The sequence below is a fragment of the Microtus ochrogaster genome, chromosome 8, assembly GCF_000317375.1.
Source record: "Microtus ochrogaster isolate Prairie Vole_2 chromosome 8, MicOch1.0, whole genome shotgun sequence".
NCBI lineage: Eukaryota > Metazoa > Chordata > Mammalia > Rodentia > Cricetidae > Microtus > Microtus ochrogaster.
Genome location: NC_022015.1, coordinates 42,659,084 through 42,668,664, shown reverse-complemented (window position 1 = coordinate 42,668,664; position 9,581 = coordinate 42,659,084).

Sequence of the window (9,581 nt, the reverse complement as noted above, 5' to 3'; positions counted from 1 at the left end):
AGCCTGGAGGGCTGCTGGCTGGACAAAGGGCTGAGCGGCTCAGGCCGCCTTTCCTAAGAAAGATTCTGGGAAGGGATTCTGGTCTGAGGGTTCAGGGTCCCTCCAAGTTGATATTCAGAGGACTTGGAGCTAAGAGAAACTGGTGAGAGAGGTGCTATTCCTGCAATGTGCCATTTTTTCCTGCCTGGTGGTCCTGAGTAGGCGCATCGAGAATGGCAGAGCCCATCTAGACAGAATGTCCCAAGCTCTGGGACTTAAGGTCTCAGAGATGCCATGCCTGGGGCTCCTGGAAAAACCAGGGCTGTTCTGGCCTGAGTCTCAGACACAAGTGACCGTTCTTCCATCTGCCCATGCACTCCCTTGCCTTCTCCCAGTTGTTCCTCTCTGGGAACCTACTGCAGTCCCTGTGGTTTTGTGTATTTCTCTGAGTGCGGTTTGATTATCTAATAATGTGTATTTCTATATGAAACAGAAAATCTAACAAGCCAACACAAACCAAATAAGTGCATTCAGTCTCGCCCAAGAGGCAGCTGGGCAAGGAGTTTTATATCACGTTCTAATCTTTTTTTCCTCCAGACTTTGGTCTAAGGCAGGGTCCAGCAGCCTGCTTGAAGTTTGGTTGACACTCATGGTGGTCCTGCTTTAGGCTAGCATTATCAGGACACTGAGAAGTTAAGTAACTTGCTTAGGGTCCTCAGTCAGGAAGTAGCTTAGAGGTGCAGCTTCAAGCTCATTTCTGTCCTTAAGCATCTAAGCTTTCTCTCCCTTTCTCTTGCCCCTTCCTCCTTCTACCTCCCTCCTCTTTGGGCTTTTGAGACAGGCTCTCACAATATAGCTCATGCTGACTTTCAGTTCACAGCAGTTCCGCTCCCTTAGCCTCCTCTTAAGTGCTGGATTACAAGCGTGCCCTGCCACTTCTGGTTTGAATCAAAGTTCTCTATGAACTCTGCGGGGCACTGCATATTGCTTCTTCCTTAGCAGAGTTGTTTAGCCTGGGGTGACTTTTAAATCATGACTAGCTTATTTTTGACTGACTGCTTCTATTTCCTGGGACCCCTGGGAGATGCCCTATCCCACCTGCTCTGGGGGCCAGAGCGGGCCCACTTGGGGTTCTCTGCTTTGTCTGGTAGCGGTCACTTGTTCTCCTCCTGGGCCCCCTTCTTAAAGGTGGCATCTAGGCCCTGAGGAAGGGCTGGGATCCTCCTGCTAAAGTGCCTGCCAGTTCTTCCTCCCTCTACCTCAAGCTAGGGTCAGCTGATGACCCCCCCTTTCCAGCCCCTCCTCCTCGCTTTCCACCTGGACTCAGCAATTATTGATGTTCTCCGAGTGGCCTGAGGCAGGGTGCGATCTGGAGTCATCAAAGGAAGATTAAATTATACTCCAAGGCCGCCAAAGAGGTTGTTTTAGGAAGGTTTTAACTGTGAGGCTTGCAGCAAGCTGGGCTGCCACAGGTCGCCCCTCTCCTCCCCCACTCTGTTCTGGGTGTTCACCCTCTTAGAGATTTTTCTGGTTCCTAATTGGCCTGGGTTGTCTGTCTGTTTCTGTCCCAGTGGGATGTTGTTTAAAGGCTCCTGGTGACTTTCCTGAGGCTGCTGGGATTGAGCCAGAGTATACACAGCCCAACTGCCCAGTGAGGGGCCGCTGTATCTGGGCAGCACCCCCAGCCCCCAGCGGATGTGCCTGGGTTCCTGATCCCTGGATCAAGGCTATTGGGGGATTGTATGATACACTTCTATGACTTTGGAAAAAAATCACCTCTTCCTGGGCCTCTTCTCTTCATTAGTCAAGTGACTTTGGAAAAAAAAAAACAAACACCAGAAATCTCTTATTTAGTGGTATATTGGGTTCATAACATCTCTGTATAAAGTGTATAACAGAGTTGGTACGAGAGAGAGAAAGAGAGAGAGAGCCAAAATGAGCACCCCTCCCCATCATCTTTCTTATTCCCTTTAATCCCAGGCTGTTTCCACTATGATCAATGTGTTCAAATTGACTTTTTTTTTTTTTTTAAAGAAATCATGTACTTGAGAAATCTTACACACTGAATGCATTTTTAATTTGGGACATGGAAATTGGTTTTTCTTTCTCTTTTTTCCTCCCCCCTTTTCTTCTTTTTAATTTTTATCTAAATTCTTCTAGTCTCCTTTAAGATGAAACTGAGCTCAGGTTCCCCTGTAATCCTTCAGGTTTCATCAGAGGTGTGCACTTTGACCTAGAAGGGTTCAGCAGATCCTCCACTGCCACATTCTCATCTTACTGGGGGCGGGGGGGAGTGAGGCCCGATGCAAAGGAACACAGGCTGGGTCTCCAGCTTCTTTGGCACCTTCCTAAATCTTAAATTCTCTGAGGCAGGAGAGCTGCTGAGAAAGGGAATCTTGAACAAGAAGTCGGGCCCCACCGACTTTTCTGTGGCCGTGAATTTTCCTACCACATACCCACCAGCCCATGGGCTTGCGTATCTGGAGCCCCGTGCTGTGCCCAGCTTGCCTCTGGTGTGCTTCTCTGAGTGGACAGCATTTCAGAAATAATTACAGCACGAAGGATGCTCATCTCAAAGATGACCAGGCTGGAGGACTAGACCAAAGCGGGCTGTCAGGAGGAGGTGACATCAGCACCAGGATTTGATGACTGGCTAGAGAGAGCTCAAGAGGCAGAGTCGGAGGGGGAGTGGTAGTGCGGGGGGGCTGTGGGTAACAAGGGGAGAAATGGATGAACTCATTTGGGCAGAACCTCTGCTTCTACCTAGGTTGGTGACGTTGGCCTTAGGGCCAGGCACCTCTGTGACAGTCTCAGAGGGTCTGGTGATCCCTGGGCTTCTCTGTCCTCCAGGAGTGGCAGAGGGAGGACGTCTGAAGCATGAACACTGTGAGGAAGGAATCAGGGTCGACTGAGTCATGCTCAGCGGTACCCAAGTTCACTTAGTTCAGCACCGGAGTCTCTCACCTCTGATGGTTATTTTACCAGGCTGTCTGCCAGTAGCTGCTGCCTACCTGTTCCGAACCCTCTCAAGGGTTCAAGGCAGGAACTTAGCATGTGCATCCCTGCCTGGCTGCTTAGAACATTCATAGGTGAGGATGGTAAGGCTAACCTCTTAGGGCCAGGTGAAGTGTTTCCCTGGTGACTGAGCAAGAGCCTCTTAGTCCTGGAACTGTTCACCTACTTACTAGAGACCTGAACTCAGCCCTTGTCCTGGAGCAGCTCCAAGAAAATAGGTGGTCTGTGTAGGTGTCTTCATGCTGGACCCAAATAAGAGGATGTTCTCTGCCCTTAAAACCTAACTCCTCCTCCCTGCACAGACCCAGGCTACAGCTGTCTTCAGGGAAGGCGATATCACAGGGCTGGCTGTGACTATTGACTCTATCATTTGCCAGCTGGTCTTGGGTAAGTGATAATCTCTGTTTAAGCCTCAATTTTCTTACCTGTAAGATGGGGCTGTAGGATTGTTGGGGTTTTATATAAGGTCTGTAAGCCCACAGAATCAAAGACATGGGACTTAATTTGAGGGTCAGGCCTGAGAGAATAGGTCTGAGCTGAGCTCTCATAGTGAAAGAAGGAAGAAAAGGGTTGTAGAAGCAGGAGGGCTGCCTTACAGGGCACAGACCTGTAGGCCTTTGAGGCAGGTGGGCTTCTTGAGATCTTCCTAGTCAACTGGAATTAATAGACCCAGCCATTCCTGACTGAGTAGCTCATGTAGCTAAGCAGCCTGGGCTCGGGTGGCACAGGCAGGTTAACAGGTTGACCCTCCTATACCTAAATTCACAGAGATCGTGTTATTGCAACGGGAGCATGGTGGCTGAGGAAGGCTAGGGTTGGCTTTTCAGTCAGCGCCAAAGGAATGGCAGGAAGAGTCACCCCCTTCTGGCTTACATCACTAACTGCAATTCCTCCCCGAAGACGGAGGGCGTTTTGGAGTATGAGCCCAGCATAGGTTTATATGAATCTGGAGGGAGAGGGGACCCCATCTACAATGGGTAAGCACCCTAAGGAGCTAAGGGAATGGACCTGGTGCCAATGCTGCACGCTTGTAATCCTAGCATTCAGAAAGATGAAGCCAGCCTAGGCTAAATAGTGAAACCCTGTCTTAAAAATGACAACCAAACCAAACCAAACTCAAACAACCGCCACCCCAAACGATCCTCCTCAAAAGTCACAAATGTCAAATTACATTGAAAAACAACTAGCAATCCAAAACAAAAATAATCACTACAACAAAAAGAACTCGAGTGAGGGGATCTCAGGCTTGGGGTACTTAGCTCCAAGGTGATGGACAAATGCCATGGTCTGTTTCCCCAGCACAGTTTTCTGCTTATCAAAGGTCTTATGTGAGAGTTGGCAGACTCCAGTGCTTTGGGTGGGTCAGGTGTTGGCAACAGACGTGTGGTGTGTGTGTGTGTGTGTGTGTGTGTGTGTGTGTAAGGGGAGGTGTCAATAAAGAGTGTGCTCATGAGAGAGAAATCCATGAAGAGCTCTAGTGTGTGTGTGAAAGAGCTACAGAGTGTGTGTTTGCATGTGTTCACAAAGAGCTGTAGTCTGTGAGCATGTTGTGTGGTGTGTGTGTTTGTGTGTGTGTGTTCATCTGCCCATGATGAGCTTGTAGACAGTGTGTGTGTGTCCATGAAGAGCTGTAAAGCACACGTCCAGTCTGAAGGGGGGCTGCTGCGGCTCCACATCAGCTGCTGTTGCCATGGGGATATGCAGGCTTTGGCTTGCCAGAGCCTCAGATATTTTAAAAATAGCTTGAAATCTGGACTTTTTTTGTGTGTGAAAATTTTCCAATTGTGTAGGCGACCCTTCCTCCCACCTTCTGGAATCCCTTTGCCTTCCCTGTTCCTACCACCCATAGGGGCCACAGGCTTCATGAAGTGATCCCTGTAGAGAAAGGTAAGACCGCCCTGGTCTTGTTCTCACACCTCCTCCTCGTTGGTTGGGATGGCTATTCTTAGTTGTCAACTTGACTACATCTGGAACTAACAAAAAACCTACCAGCTGGGTACTTTTGTGAGGGATTTTTTTTTTCTTAGTTAAATAATTTTTTTTTTTTGGATTTTTTTTGAGACAGGGTTTCTCCGTAGCTTTTGGTTCCTGTCCTGAAACTAGCTCTTGTAGACCAGGCTGGCCTTGAACTCACAGAGATCCGCCTGCCTCTGCCTCTCGAGTGCTGGGATTAAAGGCGTGCGCCACCACCGCCCGGCTTAGTTAAATAATTTTAAAGTGGGAAGACCCACTTTTGATGGGGATCTTTGGAGGTAGGAAGCTCCACACCTGGTGTCAGCCTGTATGAATGATATGGAAGAAGGAAGCTTGCTGTCTTTGCCTGCTTCTCTCATCGGCAAGTCTATCCCTTCACTGGCATTGGAGTCTATTTCTTTGGGAATTCAGGGTATACAGAAGACCAGTTGTGACTTCCAGCCTCAGAGACTGAATAATTTCTGGATTATTGGACCTTCTGTTGGTAGACAATCATTATTGGACTAGCTGGACCAAAACCTGAAAGCCATTACACACACACACACACACACACCCCAACACACTGAATCTATCTATATATTCATTCTGTAAGTTCTGTTCCTCTAGAGAACCTGGCTAATACAGATTTTGGTACTAAAGATGATTCTAGAACAACAGAAGTCTAAGGATGAATTTTTAAAGGATCTGGAAGAGGCTTCTCAATTCGCCAACACCTACAGCTACTGAAGCCTCTCCTAGAAGCCTGGAGAGCACTGAGAGCCCATGGTGTGAACTGTTTTACAAACTCAAGGAAACAAATGCATTTGATTATCCTGATTCATCAATTGTGAGAGGCGATGGATTTGGTGACTCTGTAGACACAACTTTTGACAATTTGTGGAAAAATAAGGAAATGATGATGCTGGTTGTTTGCTCCCAGCATCTCTGGATAAACTGACAGAGGAAAATAACGAACTCTGTAATAAAAATCAACTGACTTCCAGCATCCAGAATATGGCTAAGGACAGGGAAAGCAGAGATAAAACCCCCAGGTTTCAGATACATCCAAAGTCTAAAGGTTTCTAAGTGTGCCCTGGAAGACAATCTTCTCTCCAGCAGCTATGTTGAAAGAAAAAAATCAAACTGAAGCCTTCATTATAAGGTTGGCTGAATTACAGCACAAATTCAAGTTCCAGCTTCAGAGGGTGCCGGTGGTAAAAATCAGGGCATTGGTTGGTACAGAATGGGATCCTGCGATGTGGGATGGAGACGTGTGGGAGGACCTCACTGAAACTGAGAACTCTGAATATCAGGTTCTCAGGGGTTTCTCTCACCGGAGGAAGTAGCCTGTCTTTCCATCCTCAGCAGAAGAGGAGCTCCCACCTCTACAGCCTTAAATATTGCCCTTTCTGCCTTGATGAAGGAATCAATCCTTTATTGTCTCCTAATGCAGCAGAGACTTTCTCTGAAGGAGATGTCAGGCAAGACAACACTCATGTCCCTCAAGGCCCCACCACAGTTCCCCACAGTTCCCTCTAGACCTCTAACCCCACTCAGGGCAAAGCAGGCTCCCAGAGGGAGGTAAAGTGCGCTCCATTGCTAAAGGGCTTAATGAGCTTGCTAATTCATTCAAGCAGAAGTCTCTGGGGAATGTGTGTGGGAATGCATTTTAAGGGTGTGGGATAATGATGGAAGGAACATAAAATTGGATCAGGCTGAGTTATTGATATGGGCCCTCTGAGTGAAGATAATTGGTTTAATATGGAAGCTCGCACAGTTTTTAAAAACAATAGAGTGTCAACAGTTTGCTTTAATGCTTGGCTGAAGCGTTTGTCAGGAGCTGGCCTACTGAAAAGGAGTTGGAGATGCCTGCTATCCTTTGGCTTAATGTTGATGAAGGGATTTTAAGGCTCAGGAAAACTGCAATGCCAGAAGGCCCAGAAGACAAGCCCTTCACTAATCCTACAAAAAGCAAAATGGTAAGAGGGGCACCAGCACACTTGAAGAGCGTTGTTGTTGCCCTTTTCCTTGTGCCAGACCTTAGGGTTGGAGACACTGCTGAATGAATTAAATCCAGTGGATTTAATTGGGTCTCAAAGTAGCATAGCCTAGGAGGCAGTACTGAATTGACAAAGGCAAGGTAGTCATAGTTATTGTAATGGCAGCATAGACAAAGCAAAGTCCACAATGGCCCAACCTGTAATGGTCAGCATCGGCAGAGTGAATTTTATGGTGGCATGACTCATATGGACCTTGGTGCTGGTAATGTTTGCAGGCATGAAATAGACTCTTAGGCTGTAACCAATTGATTGGCTGGATGGACAGGGACTTGGAAAGAGAATGAGAGACATCTGGGGACAAAGTAAGTTGAGAGAGTTCTCCAATGGGTGAAGGATGTGAAGATATTTGTGTCCCATGTAAATGCTCATCAAAGGGTGACTTCAATAAAAGAGGAGTGGATAGGACGGCCCATTCTGTGGACAGTCAGCCTCTTTACCCAGCCACCCCTGCCATTGCCCAATGGGCTTGGGAACAAAGTGGCCATGGTGGCAGACATGGTGTTGATTGCCTTGACGGGTTACCTCGTCTAGGGTTAGTAACCGTCTGGCAGTTCAGTTATTCCAGGGTCCCGGAGAGGCACTATCTGGAAGATAAATGGGCTAGGAGAGAAGAAGAAGGCCATGCTACATTTGTCAGAGCCTCCGTTTATTAGAGATGGGGTACAGCTTTATATATGGTAAGGAGTTGGGGGGTGGGCACAGGGGCCTGAGCTCTTGCCACGTGGTTCACGTTGGTCACGTAGCCAGGAGGTTACCTTCGGTCAGGTCACTGTAGGCCAAGAAGTCGCGAGTTGCCACACCTAGTTCCCTAGGTAGTTTAGGCCAAGAAGTCACAAGTTGACACACCTAGTTCCCTAGATAGTTTGGAATGTGGGGTGGGTTCTGCTAACAGATAGATCTCCATCAGCCAATTTGGGTGTGGGGTAGGCTCTGTCAATAGAACGATTCCTAACACAATTATGGGTGTGGGGTTCTCTGTAGACTCCCCAGGGTGATGGTTCCTGCAATGATTTTAGGAGGAAATTGGCTCCCAACAACATGGGGGTTACCCATGGGCTTGACAAGATGGGCTGCTGCCCACCAGGGCTGGCCTGGCTACAACTGCTGCTGAGTGCCAGAGATGCCAACAGCAGAAACCAATACTGATTTCCAGATATAGCGCTATTACCTGGGGTGGCCAGCCAGTGACCTGGTGGCAGGTTGACTATGTTAGACTGCTTCTTCTGTGGATGAATGCTTTGTCCTTACTGAGGTAGATACTTATTCTGTTTATGGATTTGCCTTTTCTGCATGTAATGCCTTGTTCACTGTCATGGTATTCCATACAGTATTGGTTTTGACCAAGGAACTCACTTCACAGCCAGAGAAGTGAGACAGTGGGCTCATAATCATGGAAACCATTGGTCTTACCGTATTTTCTACCATCCAGAACCAGCTGGCCTGATAGGACGATGGAATGACTTTTTGAAATAGTGTCAGTTAGGTGGTAACAGGAGGTCCGGGGTAGGGTTCTCCACAAGGTGGTATACGCTTTGAATCAGCATCCAACACATGTACATGTATGGAGATGGTACAGTTTCTCCATAGCCAGGATCCACAGGTCCAGGAATCAAGGTGTGAACAGGAATAGATCACCCCCAATGATCCCCTAGGAAAATTTTGCTTCCTGTTCCCATGACCTTAAGTTCTGCTGGCCTATAAATTTAGTTCCAAAGAGCAGAGCACTCCTGCCAGGAGACACAACAAACATTCCATTGGACCGGAAACTCAGACTTCCCCTGGTCACTTTGGTCCTCTAATAAATACCCTTAAACCAAGAGGCTAAGAAAGGAGTAGCAGTGTTAGGAGGGGTGATTGATCAGGCTACCAAAGGGAAGTTGCATTGCTTCTCTACCGTGCAGGTAAGAAAGTTTATGTCTGGAGTCCAGGAGATCCGTTAGGGTGCTTCTTGGTACACTACCATGTCCTGTGATTGAAGTCAGTGGGAAATTACAATAACCTAATCCAGGCAGGATGACAAAGGGCACAGACACATCAGGAATGAAGGGATGGTCACTCCTCCAGGAAAAGAGCCAAGACTGCTAAGGTGCTTGCTGAGGCTGGGGGACATACAGAGTGGGTAGTAGAGGAAGGTGGTTCTAAATACTAGCGAAGGCCACGTGACCAGTTGCAGAAACAAGGATTAAAATTGACATGAGTGTTTTTGTCATATTTTGTTAAGAACACATTTGTACATGCATTTGTTTTCTTTATCATGATAAAGAGAATATCAGTGGCTGTCACATATTTAAGTCTGAGATATTAATAAAACTGTCCTCCAATGCATATTGCTACCTGCTCTAAAATTTATAATGTGTTTGTGGTTCTACAAGTCATAGTTATATTGTGTTAATTATGACCTGGCTAAACATACGATGCGTTTGCAATTATACATGGGAAAGTTTTATCTTATTAGGTGTCATTATGACCTGGTTAAATATTTCTCCAGCACCTGGGCTGGGCTTTCTGAGAAAAAGGGTATCGGAGAGGAGCAGAAGAATATGCCGCATCACTTTGGGGACTCAGAAGGCCATA